General features: G+C 41.3%; 1 protein-coding gene across 3 annotated transcripts in view; it reads right to left on the reverse strand.

The window, feature by feature from the left end:
• Nucleotides 1-19,319, reverse strand: part of LOC145405982 (cytosolic 10-formyltetrahydrofolate dehydrogenase) — a 123,407-nt gene that overhangs the window by 86,586 nt on the left and 17,502 nt on the right. The window contains exon 1 of one of the 3 annotated variants that reach the window (XM_080277164.1): nt 6,711-6,752. The exons of the other annotated variants lie outside the window; for them this stretch is intronic. The gene's annotated coding sequence lies outside the window, so the exon portion shown is untranslated. Of the gene's footprint in view, nt 1-6,710; nt 6,753-19,319 lie in introns of those variants that run through there. 3 annotated transcript variants of the gene reach the window in all.

The following is a 19,319-nucleotide window of genomic DNA, read 5'->3' on the forward strand; positions in this document are numbered from 1 at the left end:
AAGATCCAATCAGGGTAATTTACAGTCCATTTTTAGTTAAGGTCATGAGATTCATCAAGGTCGGTTCTGGGCCATTCACTCAAGTTCTTCGGTCAGATCAGTTCGGGTCCAGTCAAGTCATTTGAAATCCATCCACACATTTCCATATATTCCGACCCAGCCAAGGAAGTTTAGGCATTCTATTTAATTATCTATTTATCTATCTATTCCCAGGCGCCTTAATCCCGTAAAGGGTGGCCACAAACAAATCGCCTCCATGTCGCCCTGTCCCCCGCCATTTCACTGCCCTGCTCCCAGCTCACATCACCCTCTCTCATATACAGTACTTCTCCATTCCATCCCTCCATCTCATCCTTGGCCTCCCCCCTCCCTCTCCCCCCCTCCACCTCACTCACATACACTCTCCTCGTCAGTCTCTCGCTCTCCATCCTCGCCACGTGGCCAAACCACCTCAGTGTGTTTCTCCTAACGCTTCCTATCACATCCACATCCACACTCCAACTTTCCTTCATATCCTCATTTGTCAGCCTGTCTCTCCATGTGACTCCACAGGCTCCTCTCAAATAACTCATTTCCACTGCTCTCACTCTTGACTTGTGCCCCTCCAACAAGGTCCAAGCTTCACTTCCATACGTTAGAGTCGGTATCACAATACTGTCATGCAGTAACTTTTTCACTTCCATGTTCACCTCCCTGTTTCTTATCACTGCTTTCAAAGAACCAGCAACCTTTCTTCCTTACTGTACCCTTTCAAGCACTTCATCCCCTAAATTTCCATCCTTACTCATCACACTACCCAAGTACTTAAATGCACTCACATTTTCCATTTCCTCACCATCCAACCTCACAACATTCACTGACTTCATATATACACTGGACGATAGATGCTTGAACGTGTGTGTGTGTGTGTGTGTGTGTGTGTGTGTGTGTGTGAAGTTACGCGGTTAGATGGAGTCTCCAGTCTCCTCACAATCTGATTTCTCTCCCTAAACTGAATGACATCGTCTGAAGGTGTAAAAACATAATTAAAACATGTCACCTCACTGAATACTGGTGCATTCATGACGGTCCCTTCACTACGATGTCTTTTTTTTTTTTTGCGTTTCATATTTGCTAACATGCATTTTTGAAGTCAGGACAGTCATTCAGGTCAGTCGAGGGCAGTGGTTCCCATGGGGCATATTTCAGTCACTGATGAAAGAATTTTATAATAATTTTCCACAGCCAATATTGTTTTCCAATCTTGTTCAGGGCCTTCCCAGAGGCAACGCAAGTTGTATTCCTCAAACTTACTCTACATGACTCGTTGCCACTGACATTATCGTAAAGAACTTGACAGAGTTTCGAGTAAGAATGAGTCGCCTACCGTGATATCAACAAACATAGTGTCTGGGTGTTTCAGTCTAGTCTACCTTCCTCTACAAAAACGGTTATATCCAACCTGTTCAGCATCAGATTTAAAATGCATAATCGACTCCGCATGGAAGGTGATCTCCCCTGTGCCCTATCTGTCTCATCCGCTGATACCCTACATTTCTGAGCTTCAACCGTAACACTGAGTTTTCAATTCACGTAGTTCCCTTAAGTGCAAGCTCCGCGTATTTTTAAACAGTCTAGATTGCACAGTGCCATATCCAACATGCTCATCTTAAAAATGAAGATATAGTTTGGGCGACGGATGTTATCGTATTCATGCAGAGAGAGGGGTAGGGGGAGGCACAGACCCAAATAGTATGGGACTTATCAGTAGCCTACATCAGTTTAGATAATACCTCTTGTCTCTCATTTACCATGCACATCACACTTTAATTATTCTCTTGCGGATTACTGCATGCAGAAATGGCAGGGGACAAGGCGACATGAAGGCGATTGGTTAGTGGCCACCCCTTACGGAATTAAGGCGTCTGGCTAGATACACAGATCGATAGAGAGAGAAAGATTATTGCAACCTTTTTCGACATTACAAAAACAGAAACATTTAAGACAATGTTAATGTGCGGTGTTCATAATTAACAGCTACGAGGGAGACGGTTTCCATGCCCGCGATAATAAGAAACTATGGGTGAACATAAGGAAAGGGGTTGACAGGATATACGTGGAGGATGTCTCTGAAATGTGTGGAGGGTATTCTGGTATCTGGGCGATGTGATTTGCAGGGTGGAGGGGGGGGGAGAGGACTGAGAGGGATGAAGCTAAATCCATTGCTTGAGTTATGAGAAGACTGAAAATGTAAGGGAACTGTTATTTATCTTGACATTATGAGGACACTTCCGTTACATTATGGGAGATGTGAATACAATACTACACGGCAATAAAATGGAGAAGGATGTTCGTAGGCTTCATTACGCATCTGGTGGTTAGTTAGATGAGTAAAGTTTTCCTGAATACAAAGCTGATAATAATGAATCACAAATGAGCAGCTGAAGCACTGGCCGAGGACTGAGAGTATAAGCGACGTAATGCATGGAGTGAGACTGAGGTGATCTAGACATGTAGGAAGAATGGAAAATGAAAACTGGTGAGGGATCTACGTCCTATGCATGTGGAAGGTACAAAACCAAGAGGCAGACCAAATAAAGACACAATGAGAAGACGATAAAGACATAAAATTCGAGACAGTGTAGCACAGACAGCCGCCATCAGTAAACAAACGTCCCCTCACAATGAACGAAGCCAGTAAAAATATGTTGGCGAGGTTATATGTGTCGCTGACTCTGCCCGAGTTCAAGGTCTCGCGAATTATAAATATGCAAGCGTTTGGGTCTTGGGAATTACAACAGTTTTGGGTTATGTTATCTTACCCCATCCTTAGGTGTGATAAATAGGTCATGGCGATGATGAATTGAGGAACGTTTTTATACTTTGCATTTTTGTTGCCGTTGTTGTTGTTGTTCAAGTACCTATTTAAAACTTTGATGAGGGTTGATATCAGATATATCAGTTGTTAACAAGTGCTGGATGCTCTTCAAGCTTTATCATACTGGGAAATGCACAGCCGACAAGACAAGCTATCAGCAAGGACGTCTGTGGACAACTCAGTGTCACCGTTACATTAAATATATTTTTCACTTTGTTACGTTTATAATATATCCACTCTGTTATCCAACTTTAACCCCTTCGCAGATGTAGATATAATTTAGTCTTGCTGTCTCCAGTCGTTTATTGAACTTAGGAGGAACTTTGAAACGGAGAGGTTAGACAACTACTACACATCTTTACTTTCGTTGAATAAAATCGTTTGGTGGTGACGACTGAAATGAACATACACCGGACTGAGCGTCTTAATAATGTGTTCTGTTTACCTCCAGATGATATCATTTAGCTTTAGGTCTCCCAGGTTGGAATGAATTATGAACACAAAATAACACACGATCTGTTGATAACGCGTACTGTAGTTCCTGGGGGGGAAAAAAAGGTCGGAATCTGAAGTACTGTAACTGGTAATATCCCGAGATAACCGGTTAAGGGCTTTATCTAATCGCAGCGGGGTTGGCGGGAACACAAAAACAAGAGATCACTGACTCCCCGCCACGATATCCAACTGCCCTACATAAGCATTCCACGGTACACTTTTGGGGATGTTTTTCTACAAATACACACACACACACACACACACACACACACACATACACACACACACACACACGAGACTTCAGCTGTCTTACAATATCCACTTTACAGTACACTTTTAAGGATGTTTTCCTATACTCTCTCTCTCTCTCACACACTCATCTACCGACCAGTATCACTGACCAGTGTTGTAAGCAAGGTATTAGAAAAGCTTATAAGAAAAGCTTGGGTAAACCATCTAGAAGAACACAGTATGATATCATAAAGGCAGTTTGGTTTCAGAAAAGGAAAATCATGTGTTACTAATCTGCTGAGCTACTATGACAGAGTAACAAACACAATACAGGAAAGGGAAGGATGGGTGGACAGTATCTATTTAGATTTCAAGAAAGCTTTGACACAGTACCACACCAAAGACTTTTATGGAAACTGTACCATCAAGGAGGAATTCGAGGCAAACTGTTTTGTTGGATGCAAGACTTTCTCATAAAAAGAGAAATGAAAACAGTACTAAGAGGAAACTACTCATCATGGAAAGAAGTGACTAGTGGAGTACCACAGGGTTCAGTGCTGGCACCAATCATGTTTTTAGTGTATATAAATGATATAAACAGTAACACTGGAAATGAGAGCTATCTGAATATGTTTGCAGATGATGCAAAAATACAAAGGAGAATTACTAACACAGACTCTTGTAAAGAGCTACAAGAAGAATTAAATAAACTTCATGAATGGAGTAGTACATGGCAAATGGAATTCAATATGGACAAGTGTCATGTAATCAAGTTTGGTAAAAGTGGAAAAAGACCTGATTGGGATTATAAGTTAGGAAATAAAACCCTATACACATCAGAAAGAGAGAAAGACCTAGGTGTGATTATCAATACCAGACTATCTCCGGCTGACATCAGCGAGAAGGTACGGAACATGTATACACTGCTTGCAAATATGAGAATAGCATTCACATACATAAATGAAGACATGCTAAGAAAGATAATAACATCATTCATTAGACCAACCTTGGAATATGCATCAGTAGTCTGGAGTCCTCATCTCAAAAAGCACATAGACAAGATTGAAAAAGTTCAAAGGGCCCCTACAAGATGGATACCAAGCTTAAGGGACCTAAGCTACGAAGAAACTAAATAAACTGAATCTACCAACACTACAGGAGCGAAGGAAAAGAGGTGACATGATAATGCTATATAAGTGCATATCAGGGAAGGAGAAAATAGACATAAATGATTACTTAACACATGGAGAAGCATCAGCAAGAGGACACTGCAAAAAACTGCATAAGAATAGAGGTGATAAAGACGTAAGGAAATTCAGTTTCCCAAACAGAGCAATTGACCAATGGAATGCACTACCGAATGAAATAGTGTGTGCCAAAACAATTCACAAATTTAAGGATATGTACGATAAATATGGTTTAAGACACGGGACAGTACGAGCTTGACTCATTCCTGTAAAGATACAGTTAGGTACGAACAATTAGGTAAGAACACACACACACACACACACACACACACACAACACACACACACACACACATACACACTACAACCTATTAACTTTAACTTGGCCTAATAAATTATCTCAATGTTGAATGCTGAGCTGTAACAATAGAATAGCAAGCTAGTCGTGAAGAAGTGAAATGGAAAGGATGTAAGATCACAGCATTTTTTATCACTGAGCTAGGTGAGATAAGCTGCAAAAGGACGAGAATCTGATCAATGTTAAGGCGAAAGTATGACCTCGTTTATCCCAGCTTGTTCGTAACTACATTTTGTTCACTTGAATTGGGCGTAAAAGTGCCCTTTCCACGCTATGCTGTAGAGAACTAGAGATTAACGTTAGGCTATGGTGTTAGTCACGAAGAAGTGCAAGGAATACAGCCATACTATTGTCTTATTCTATCACTGAGCTAAGGGAAATAAGCTGCAAAAGGACTAAAATCTCCGCCTAGTTAAAATGAATGGACAGTATAAATGAAATAGAGGAATAGCTTTATATATCGACTGTTGCGTGTAGTTCTTTGGGGAAATGTTTAATGTGTTTTCTGTCACACACGCATACTACAAACTATACTTTGTTCACTTCAGCCTGGCCTAAAACTGACATCTTTCCGCTTTGAATGCGAGCTACAAGTAACAAATGCATAATAAATAAACTCGAAAATATGATCATGGAAACTATGCGGAGTCACAGTACTGGAGGCCAGAATAGCTCAGTGGTAGTGCTCGCGCTTCGTGACCGTAAGGTTGGCAGTTCCAGCCCGCACGAGGGTAGCGTATTTCTGGTGAGAGACGCAGCGGTCTCTCCAAGCACCTCCCTTTGCCCTGCAGAACTATATGGTCCATTGGTTCTCGACGCAAATGTATTATCTTGCCATTTAGGCGTAACAAGAGAGTTACATCAGAATACGGTGCTAGTCACGAGTGTGATGGAAAGGATGTTGAGCCGCAGTTACTGCCACTGAGATACGGAAAATAATCTACCGCTATAAAAGTACTAATGTCTGCCAAGATAGGATGAACGAAAAGCAAACAAATGCCATGGATTTTGTGTCGAGGCGAGGTACCGTCCTATTGGGCCACAACTACGGGAAATACCTGCAAAGGGACGAATATCTTTGCCGAGACAAAGTGAACGAACTATAGTCATGTGTTAAGTAATGGAAGTAGTGCCGTACTGTTTTATTCTACTACTACGGTATGCGAAAAGGAAAACAACAAATGGACGAAAAAAGAAAAAAAGTCAAAAGAGATGAAAACAGCAAATGGAAAAAAAAAAAAAGTCAGAATATAGTCGACGCCATTCTGCACCGTGCCCAGCCGTCTCATACCCCACCACACCTCGCACAACACTAAACCAAGCCACGCCACGCTGCACTACACTCAACACCACACAACGAACTACCAGTGCCACTATCCTACACCACACCACACCATTACACTACACCGCACAGCACACCACTACAATACACCGCACAACACAGCACGCCACTACAATACACCACACAGCAGCACACACCACACTAAGAAACACCACATAGAACTAAACTACACCACACCACACACCACTACACAACACCACACAACACAGCACACCAATACCCTACATCAACAGCAGCACACACCAACACTACACACCACCACAGCCCACGCCGCGTCTGCACTGTCTATGCTACAGGCTCACAAGCACTGAACTCGGGGGGAAAAAAAAAAAAAAAAAAAAAAAGAGGAGCCAAGGTTGCCCTAGTTTTCAGTTCACTTAACTCGGTATGGGGCACTGTAAGAAATTTTCACTACAAAGCATCATATTCTTGGGAAATTTCGTAACTCCTTTTCTTCGGCGATTTACTTTGCATATTACGCGTTGATAAACTGTGGTACTCTCCTGATGCAGAGTGCTTTATATCGATATTATAACTATAGAATACTAAGGTGTTATGGCTTAAAGAATGATAAATAAATAAGAGAGAGAGAGAGAGAATTGCCACGAAATCTTGTTGCCAACCGAAAACCTGTAATCATATTTTGGAGGACAAACTTATCACGCTTGTCCACCGTGGCTTCTCTTGGGTATGGATGCACCTGGGTACTGTGTTCTGCATGACACCAATCCATTCTTTTCCCCTGAGATACACCCCAGCCGTCAAGTTTAATCCCGTCGGTCCAATTTCTTTTTTTATTTATTACTGCTACCTCCAGGAGATTCTGTGTAGTTTTAGGGGGGACACACAGGAAGGGTAAATAATTCTTGCGTCTAACCCTTCTAGTTCAAAAGGTCTCCTATGCTGAATAAAATCGTCTAGAGGAGGCAAGAATGAAATAAAGAAAACGTCATCGTACTGAACGTTAAAACTGTTTCAATACCTGCTATGCCTTCACCCACTGTCGATATTCCATTCTGGCTGACACCATGGAATTTCAATAATCCATTTGTGCCGGGGTCCCTGCGTGGGGGATTTTGCTGAAAGGGTATTTAGCGTGCTGCCTTCCACCTATGGGCTCATAGTGGCGAGGCTCACTTGTCCGAACCCTGTAGTTCCCTCATTTAGTAACTTTAGAAACTGCCTAAATCCGTCTATTTTGAAGACAATGAACATGAATGGTTTAATGAAACGTATAACTCTGTCAGTGTTTAAGACGAGGAAGCTGGTAAGAGTGTGCTCGCTCTTATAAAGAATTACGGTAAAATCGGTGACAATGTGTGTAGAATCCTCCCGCCTCCTGTACTTTCTGCGTGAACAAAAATATCGAAAGTTTGCTTGTGAGGGTTTATCACTGGAGAGGTGAAGATAAGCTAGAGTGCGTGTTGCAGTCGAACTTGCACAAACACTCCCCAGAACTTGCCCCCAAACAAGAGCTTCTCGTTTGTTCTACCTCCCCCTCTCTTTCCTCACCCGTCCCCTCATCTCCTCCTCGCTCCCCACATCCTCCCGCCCCTTTACCCTAATCTCCTCCTCTCCCCTCCCTGTCTTTCCTCCATTCTCTACTGCCCCCCCCCCTTCGTCCCTCATGCTCCCTTCGTCCCTCATGCTCCCTTCGTCCCTCATGCTCCCTACCCAAGGCTGGACTGTTGCCAGACCATTGAGAACCCTGTGTTTTCTTTCGGTCAAGAGATTTCGTAGTACCCCTTCCTTGGTCATTTATTTACCTACTACACCCTAGTTCCTTTTCTGTGTTAGGTCTTCTGAATATCGACACAACAAGAGTTACATCAATGAGGATAGGTATACAGTGCAAAATAAATCGCTAAGGGAGAGGTTTTAAGAAATCGCCGAACCAATGAGAGGCCCATTTTGAGGATTAAAATTGCAACAGTTCTTCCTCAGCTAGTTAATATTTTCTGGTGTGCTACTGATGCAAGCCGTGTCGGTATATAAAAGGCTGCAATAACACAGGAGAATATTATGTTTGGCAAAATAAATCGCTAATAAACACGTCTTCTATGCCAACAGAAATATGGCTTCATACATCATATAAACGCTACTTTTGTCATACACTGTCAGTCTTGCTTTTCAGCGTCTGTCCAGTATCTCCGCGACCCTCCTCCTAACCCCCGCCATGACTACATTCTTTTACTCAAGATCTTGCTTTTACTATACTCGCTGGCACAGATTTCGTCACACCAACTAAGCGATTGTTCGTGCATATTACTCCTCTATTTCGAAAAGTCTCACAAGAGGTATATTATTACCACGAGCAAGCACTAATCATATTTTTAAAAGACGTCTCCGCCGTGAAGACAGGCTACAAGATTCAAATAAATCGTTAAGAATGAGGTGCACCAGTATCCCCTATGTCAACGAGAATGTCTTCCCAGTCATCAGTCGTTTCTATCTACAGTACTTAACAACATCGCCACACAGACATAACCGCTACGAAAACTTTTTTCTTGCGTCTCTGAAAACGAGTTAATACATACAGGTGCTAAGAGAGAAAATAAATTAATAAAAAAAATGCAGTCATTACACTGAAAACACTTGTATACACCATGTGGCTCCTCTCTCTCTCTCTCTCTCTCTCTCTCAGCAGGCAAAATTCTTACGCAGCCGCTGGCTAGCCACTGATTAAAAAAAGAAAAAGCAAACAAAAACAAGAAGGACCACTAAGAAAGTGGAACACCCGCGCCCACCAACTGGTGTAGGGTTGAACATATTGACTTTGCCCTGTGACCTTGACCCTCAACCGACTGTTTTCAAATTCGAATGACCTCATCCTTGCCAGACTCTTTACCTTTCCATCAAGTTTGGTGGAAATCAGATCAAAGTTCTGAGTTGACCATACCCTGTTACCTTGACCCCTGACCTTTCCCTGGATCTTTAATCTTTCACTGCCTGTTTTCAAAATCGAATGTCTTTATCCTTGCCTTACCTTGAAGTCTTCCACAATGTTTGATCTTAATCTGGTAAAAACTTTACGATGCTCTTGTCATGTGAACCTGACGTTTAAACTATTGTTCTTAAAAAAAAAAAAAAAAAAAGTCAACTCCTTGGGTGACTACCAACTCTTTCACCAACTTTGGTTCAAATCGGATCAAAACTGTTTAGTTATAATGTTCACACAAATTTCCCCTCCTGACATCACTCATCGGAGGTGTCCTTCAATACCGATGATAGTATTCACCCAGCTACTCAACACCCAGCTCTCTTCAGCTACAAGCTCAGATTTGGGTTGGGTGGAATCACAGATGACACATGTACTGGTAGCAGAATGGGCCACACATGACACAAAGGAACACTGCGCGGCGCATCACACTAATACGCAAACACAATATCAACGGTGTAGGGAACCTATGGGATAATCACATAGAGTAGCTTACCAAGTGTAGAAGTGTCTGCTGAGTCACACTGGCCGGGGTTGAGCAGCAACAACAATAACAACACGGACCCGGGTTCAAATCCCGCTGGGGCAGGGAACAGTTTAAGGATTTGAATTTAATAAATCTCAGACTTTACCAATCTACCAGAAGACCCGCCGACATGTCGTAAAAATACTCCCCCTAATATCAATACACCAGTCCTGTATGAGACAGCCCTAGCATGTATTCAATATGGATGGTGGGTGTTAGCGCCGAAGTGGTGACATGTAGAGGTGTGCAGAACGTAGGAGGACTACTGGGCCTTGAAAACAGGCTGTGAAGTCTATGCCCAGAGTCGGTCACATAAAAAAAAAAAAAAAAAAAAAAAAAGTCGAGTTTTAACCTTGCCTGGGGAATCTAATCGCTCAGTGATTGTTCTCAAAACCGATGCCTTTTCTTCATTCCTTACTCTCAACCCTTCCCAGAGTTGTCTAAACTGGATAAAAACTGTTTAAGTTGACCTTGCCAGATCAAGCATTGCATTTATCCCAGTGACACTGACCTTTAATCTATTGTTCTCAGAAACAATAGGTTAATCCCTTGGCCGATCGTGAACCTCTCCACCGTTTGGCTGAAATTGGAGAAAAACTTATTACACACACACACACACACACACACACACCGCAGTGTAACAATGACTGGCGTCTCGAGTGGCATTAGCACCGTGGGACTAATACCACTGCAAGTTGTACGATAAATAACGAGACAGCGAGCACTGCCTTACCAAACCCTGTGATGTGATCTTCGAAACCCAACATAATTTTCACAATATTTTGTAAGTTTCAATTTTCAGATTATTTTGTAAATTTCATAAATGTTTCAAAAATGTATATTCATGAGCCACAATGCCGTATTAAAAAAAAAAAAAAAAAAAAAAAAAGGAATGCGCAAGTATCGAAAACCTCCCCATTTTCTATGAGACTTCTAAGGAATGTAGGGATAAAAACATTTGGACATTTTTGTATCGTTGCTGCTTGCATTCAGTAATACGGGGTGCACGCTAACTGCATCTCATAATTACAGCTGTTCCATAAATGGCCGTCAAAATTGTAGTGATTTAGTAATATCTTCAGCAGCACTATTTTAATACCAGACGCATGCTTCTGCTCAGATGAGAGTCGTAGTTAGGGATTTATACGGAACACAGACGTGTATTTTTGGCTAGATACTGTTCTAAACCCCACGAGTATTAGTCGTGGCAAACAGTCCCTTGTGTAGTTCAAAGCTTCCACCAACCACCAGTTCCTTCCAGCCAGGGATATAGTTCATTCACTTTAACTTGGCCCAAATTTTCATCATTTTGCAATTTATTTTCACGTAGCTCAGGAGAGAGAGAGAGAGAGAGAGAGAGAGAGAATACTGTGGCTCTAAATCAGTGGTTCTTTAACTTTTTCAGCCCTGTTACCTCCAGGTTCAACTTTAAGTCAACGTGACACCTCCTCTTTAATATTACTACTCCATTCACTTTCAATTTCCTGTAAATAAAAAAGAAAAAGAAAATGAATGGCTATGAACAAACAGCTGAATTCCATGGACTTTTAGTTTTAACAAAATAAAATTCACACTTTTTTTTAAACTTTTGCCAGTGTGTTACCATATATGAAGCTGATTTTTATTTTTTTTATTTCTTTTAGGATGCCCCTCTGGATACCCCCAAGAACCCACTGCGATCCCCCTGAGGCGCAACTTTAAGAACATCTGCTTCACGTCCTTTCTGGGGCGCTTCTTCGTGACCAGCATTATATTCCAGTGTTAATCTGTTGTCATATCTCAGCATTCAAGACGGAGCGATGACAATTTTGGGTCAAGATAAAATGAACAGTATTGAATCAGAGTACCAGCAGAAACACTGACTAGAGGTTTTATAGGTTTTGTACTGAATTATGTTAGATGGGAAGGCAGGACACAGCTAGATGAGGTCTGTTACCCCTCTCATGATTAAAACAACTCCAGTGTTGCAGTCCACCTGATTACACACTATTTTATTCGGCAGGAAGGAGTCATTAGAGCCTGAGACTTTGCAAATTATGAATGGTCCTTTACATCCAAATACCACCCAACACCCAATGTGTGTGTGTGTGTGTGTGTGTGTGTGTGTGTGTGTGTGTGTGTGTGTGTGTGTGTGTGTGTGTGTGTGTGTGGAGATAAATCTGAATTTTATTGTACACACTCCTGGCATCATGGAACATAACTGAAATCCGTTTATCTTTGGATTTTTGGTCGATTTTTGCTACAATAAAGCTGCAAATGTGAAAGTTTTTGCTGTGGAAGGAAAGGCCATAAATACAGTCTATCACGAAACCTGCAAATAAAGTAATGAAGTTTTGGTAGATCAGGCACTACATGTCAAGTGCTCCACTGTCAAGCTAGAAAGTGCACATCAGTATCCGTAACACCAATTTGTGAACCTTCATGTTTGCATTACGATAATTTTTCTTTGGAAAGGTTCAGTGGGTTTCCAGGGAACTAAAGTGGTCGTTGTAGGCGCCTTATGTCGCCAAAGGACTGAAGGCCCCCACTCCAGATATGTCCTGCATCACCGGCAAGGTCTCTCTCTCTCTCTCTCTCTCTCTCTCTCCACACACACACACACACACACACACACACACACACACACACACACACACACACACACACACACACACACAAACAAACAAGGAAAAGGAAAGATGACAATATCCCGAGCGCTATCGTGCAATCAAACTTTCAGGTGTGATTACACGAAAGCGCTCGTGACAATATATCTTTTCTTTTCCTTGTGGATATCAGCATATCTGTGAGTCATGCTTAACAACTGTATGCATATACATGCACTTAGAGACAGATATTATACAGATACACAGATAGAAAGATGGACAAAATACGTATATATATGTTTATATACAATATTTTACATATATGTTTATATATATATACTGCCCTCAGGCATTACTTCTTTTATTTTCCCCGGAATGATTATTGTTTCCATGGCCGGGAGCCATCCGAGTGTGCCTTGCGCATTACGGAGGTTATTCTCTCGGACATAGAAGCCTACACTCCTTTCTCATATCCTTTGACAAAAGCAAAAGAGTCTTGGTTTAAGCACGCTTGTTCTAATGCTGTCCGCAACTAGGAGAGGGCCTATAAAATGTACCGGAGCCAACTAACCCCAGAAGCACATCCTTCTTATGTTTCTGCCCAGAATCGTGCTAAGTCTGTTCTTTGTTCTGCTAAAATTTCATCCGTAAATGCCCTCAACTCTCCAACTCGAATTGTTCCCGCTCCTTCTGACACCTTGCCAAAAACCTTTCTGACAACTTTACCTCATTATCCTTAAGTCCTCTTTTCTACTCTGATGGCTCTGTAGCTATTTCTTCTACTGATAAAGCAGATCTCTTCGCTCAGACTCTCTCCTCTAATTTCACTTTAGACGATTCCAGTGCTGTTCCTCCATCATTTCCCCCCTCTAACTTCCTCATGGCTGACACTAAAATTTCTACCATCACAGGCCTCAATACTAACAAGGCATATGGGCCTGATGGGGTCTCTCCCATTGTCCACAAGAACTGTGCTTCTGTGCTTACACCCTGCCTAGGTAAACTCTATCGCCTTTGTCTATCAACCCATACTTTTCCTTCTTGCTGGAAGTTTGCTCTCATTCAGCCAGTCCCAAAGAAGGGTGACCATTCCCAACCCTCTAACTATCGCGCAATTGTTTTAACATCCTCCGTCTCAAAAGTTTTCGGAGGGAGTCTATTCTTAACAGAAAATTTTTAAAGCATCTTTCCTAACACAACCTTCTTTCTGATCGTCAGTATGGGTTCCGTCAGGGACGCTCCACTGGGGATCTTCTTACCTACCTTTCAGACTCCTGGTCATCCTCCTTTCGTGACTTTGGCGAAAACTTTGCCATCGCACTTGACATCTCAAAGGCTTTCAATCGAGTCTGGCATAAATCTTTTATTTCCAAACTGCCCTCTTACGGTTTCTATCCTTCTATGTGATTATGTGCCTTCATCTCTAGCTTCCTTTTTGGTCGTTCTATAGCTGCTGTTGTAAACTGTCACCGTTCTTCTCCTAGATCTATCAACAGTGGTGTTCCTCAGGGCTCTGTCCTATCACCAACTCTCTTTCTTTTATTCATCAATGACCTAAGCTGTACATCTAACACTATCCACTCATACACTGATGATTCCACCCTTCACCTTTCCATTCGGTTCCCGCAAAGTCCACCTCAGCAGTTACTTCAACAAACAAAGGATGAGGCTATGGCACATCCGTCAGCCTTGGCTTGTATCTCTGACTGGGGTAAAAATAATCTTGTTTTTAATAAGTCAAAGACTCAGTTCTTACACCTATCAACCCGACAGAATCTTCCACAGGAGTACCCACTAATGTTTAAACATCCAGCTCAATCCAGCATCATCGTTGAACATACTTGGGGTTTCATTCACTTGGGACTTATCTTGGAAAGATCATATCGCATCTCTTGTAAAATATGCTTCCAAGAGTTTAGGCGTGCTAAGTAGACTCCATACCTTCTTTACCCCTGCACAGCTGCTGATTTTATACACGGGTTTTATACACCCCTGTGTGTACAGTACAACTTTCACCTGTGGGAAGGCTCCCCACATACAGCTCTTCTCAACAAGGTGGAGTCAGGTTTTTCGTCTCATTAACTCTCCTTCTCTTACTGGCTCTCTTCAGCCTCTGTCTCTTCGTTGCACTGTTGCATCTTTATCTCATTTCTAACGCTAATTCAATGATCAATGCTCCTCTGAACTGACTGCTTTCATCCCTCCACCTCTACGACGGGCGCGTAGCACCCGTCTGGCAACAAACTCTCACCCCTTTTCTGTCTAACTCTCTAGTGCAGGAGTTACCCGTTACACCCAGTCCTTCATTTATGCAACAGGTCAACTCTGGAACTGTCTCCCTCTGTTTGTACTTCCTACTACCTATGATCTTCTGGCTTTCAAACGCAGTGCGTCCAGGCATCTCGAAATGAACGGGTCTTGAAACTGGCTCTCTGCTGTATTGTTTTTGTTTTTCTTGGAAGGAACGGTTTGCGGGCTCCTGGCATTTGGTTCCTTCATTCTTGCTTAAAATCTATCCATCTATCTATCTATCTATCTATAGATAGATAGAGTGACAGACATATGTAGATACAGACACATTTTGTATATATATATATATATATATATATATATATATATATATATATATATATATATATATATATGAATGAGAGAGACAGCAGCCTCTCTCGTCTGCATTGAGGTTGTTGTGGCTCTGCAGGACCAGCTCCAGAACCAGTTTGGTGTGTCTGACCTGGTCAGTACTGGCACCACCACCACCACCAGCCACTGGGTGATGGCGGCCGGGTACAGCTGGCAGGCCGTATTCTAGGTGGCATTGGTAATTCCCTAGTACCTTTTTCCTGTCCATTTATTATGGGTACTGCACCTTAATTTTCTGCGTTGTGTTGTATACAAAATTCTAGTATCTGTATAGTTTTCGTCAGTAACGTATAATACAATAATGATCTGACAAAATAAATCGCTGAAGATGCGTTAAGAGATCTCTGATGTGACCATAAATACGGCTCCATTCTGAGCCAAGGACACTGCTGCATCTAACACGGTACGGTCCAACGTTCATATTCACAAAGGATCTGAAGCATGTTTCACCATAATAAAGTCTTCAGTGGAGTGAAATACCACCATGATGCTTCTGTTTTGTCGTATATCCACATTTTCATCTACTCTAGTTTGGTTACTTCGTAAATGTATGAGTGGAGGTAAAATTTTAGCAAGAGGGAACCCTCAGACACTGCAACACCTGCGCCCACCAGCTGATCTAAGGGCCAAACATTTAACTTTGCCCTGTGACCTTGGTCTTCGACAGACGACTCAAAACCCACTTCCTTCATTCCTGGCAAACCTTAACCCTTTCACTATGTTTCAAATCAGATCACAGCTATCTGAGTTGTCTTCCCGCGTGACCCTAGCCGCTGACCTTTCCCTGTGACCTTGACCTCTGTGTGTCCTCAAAACCGACTATCCTTATCCTTGTTTTAGCCCGAACCCTTCCAAAAAGAGGTCTGCATCACAAACTGTTTACGTTGACCTTGCCATGTGACTTTGACCTCTGACCTATTCTAAAAATCAACAGGTCAGCCACTTGGGTGATCCAAACCCATCCACCAGGTCTAAACAATATATGTGCAAAACTGTTGTGGTTGTCTTGTTCGCACACAGACACATGGATTGAACTTTGACCTTGTCGTGTGACCTTGGCCTTTGACTGAGTGTCCTCAAAACTGACCCTTTTTCTTCTTGACTTATCCTTCACACCTCAACGAAGATTGGTTCAAATAAGATTAAAACTCCCACCAGGCTGACGTATTGTCCGCAAAACAATCAGTTGACTCACTGCATATCAACCCTTCCGTCAACTTTAGTTAAAATCGGGTCAAAACTGCGAGTTGTTTCACACACACACACACACACACACACACACACACACACACACACACACCATACAATTAGGTAAGAACACACACACACACACACACACACACACACACACACACACACACACACACACACCATACAATTAGGTAAGAACACACACACACACACACACACACACACACACACACACAATGACAGTACCTTTATTTCGCTCCTGTACCTCCAGATGCTTTGGGTATCTTTGGGGAGGCCAGTTGTAACGACACGAACTGACGACCTTAATAGCCTTAGTAATTAACCTTTTCACAGCCCTATTTCTCTCCTAAGAGTAAAATTGAATGAAGGTGGCAAGAAGACAAAAAAAAAAAAAAACGCCATCACAATAAAAGACCATAAATTCTGTATGTAAGAGTACAGTAATAATAATAATAATAATAATAATAATAATAATAATAATAAACTAACGACGACGACGACGACGATGATGGTGATGATGATGATGATGACTGATCATGATGATGAATGATGATATGATGATGATGATGATGATAATAATAATAATAATAATAATAATAATAATAATAATAATAATAATAATAATACTGTAATAATAATAATGCCCACCACTTTATGTGGGCCTAACATTTCACTCGGCTCTGTGATCTTGACCTTCGGCAGATTGCTTTAAAAACAGGATTGCTTCATTCTTGCCTGACCTCTAACACTTCCACCAAGCTTGATACAAATAAGATAAAAATCCATCGAGCTGAACTTGTCCTGTAAACATGACCTTTGACCTTTCCCTATTATAACTCGATGTACTCAAAACCAAATCCTTTTATCCTTGTCTTACTCTAAACCTTTCCCAAAGTCTGGTGTACATAAGATAAAAATTGCTTAAATTAACCTTGCCATGTGACTTATTCTTTAAAAAACAGATCAACCTTTTGGTTAATCCTCAATCCTCCCACCAGGCTTGGTCCAAATCAGATCAGATTTATTTTTAAAGTACGGGCAAGGACAGTGCAAATGTGTCCAACGTCTCAACAATTTTCCTGCACATCAAAATCGAAAAGTTATGAGAGGGAAGCAATGATAAAGTTTGTTCATGAATCCGGCCCCTGATGCCTGTGAAAGCAGATGATGCTGTGCAAAGGCCGGCGAAATTGAGTCCTCAATGGATGCCAGAAAGGTGTTCATAAATAATACACCCTTGGCCGTACAATTACTGCTGACGGGGGGGTGGGGGCTAGTAGCAGTAACTGAAGCTCCGGGTTCATCTGAAAGTGACCAAACGGACTGCAGGCTGAAGCTGCTCCTTCCTGTCCACCATCCTCTTCTGGGGGACGGAGTGAGCTGAGGGACGTTTGTCTAACCAGTCTGAGAAGCAGGCCGGTGTCATATGCACGGAGTGACTTTATGCTGAAAGTTACAGTTCCCTTCTCTATTGAGCCTAAATTACCCTAACCTAACCAAACCTAACCTAACCTTAACCTAACCTTATCCTAGATCACCCTAACCTAAATAAATCTAAATTAAACTAGTTTTAATTCACGAAATGACTAATTTCACAATCTGCCTGTAACATACATATATATCTTTATTTATAAATATCCATATATCGACCTATAGTTACCTACAGGTAGATAAGACATCCAACTATCTTCCTGGTACATGTATTACATACAATGTTGTTGATAAATGGCACAAAATTTGAGATAACACGCAGATACTTTCAAAATAGAAGCTAAACGGCCACTCGGCGCATGCGCACTGAGTGGAACGGTAACTTTCAGCATGTCACTCCGTGCACACGACATCGGCAATATCGGTGCCACCACGTGAAAGCGTCCCTCTAGCACAGTGATTCTCAAACTATGGGTCGCAACCCAAAAGTGGGTAGCGAGAGGAATCTTGATGGGTCGCAGGGACATAGAATAGGCTTAATGCTTTAAATGTACGAGTATTTTTTTTTACTTAATTGAAATTATAATTATCATTTTTACACTATTAGCATATTCATAACAAGTACGATAGGCTATATACCGGTTACTCACTCTCTCTCTCTCTTTATCCTATGGGTCGGGAAGTCTTTAAATATTCCAAATAGGGTCACACACTAATGGAACCGCTGCTCTAGCACCTAGCTGGAGGGAACTGGAAAATTAGCTTTGTAGGCAGCAACAGAATGTCAACCCTTTGCCAGGCAGGGTTCTCCATCAGTTGAATAAAATCGCCTGCCGTTATTCAGAATTAAATACCTCAGTGTGCATTTGCTCAATAAAGGGCCATACGCAGGCTTTCTGATATATTCTGTGCACTTAATAGCAAAAATGAATGCTAAAAAGATCAATAACTTATAACGAAAATAAAATAAAAAACAAAATATATTAAACGCCAGCGCTCTGAGGAGTTCGACGTGCCTGATACGAATCAGGCAATTGGGGAGGATAAACACCTGTGGGTAGGGTAATGAGGGAAGGAACATACCTGCCAGCCCCGCTCCTCTATATCTTCACGAAGTTTAGACCGAATGGATAAATTTACACACACACACACACACACACACACACACACACACACACACACATATATATATTTATATATATAGACATATAAAAACATATATATTTTGTATATATATATATATAGATAGATATATATATATATATATATATATATATATATATATATATATATATATATATATATATATACACAAACTGTGAATATATAATATACTGTATATATTTGTTATATCTATTATATATATATAAATATTATATATACGTATATATACCGTAATACATTTACAATCTCTCTCTCTCTCTCTCTCTCTATGCACACATATATATATATATATATATATATATATATATATATATATATATATATATATAGATAGATAGATAGAGAGATAGA

This window comes from Coenobita brevimanus, chromosome 69 (assembly GCF_032717465.1).
Source record: "Coenobita brevimanus isolate Jiangsu-jjx chromosome 69, ASM3271746v2, whole genome shotgun sequence".
Classification (NCBI taxonomy): Eukaryota; Metazoa; Arthropoda; class Malacostraca; order Decapoda; family Coenobitidae; genus Coenobita; species Coenobita brevimanus.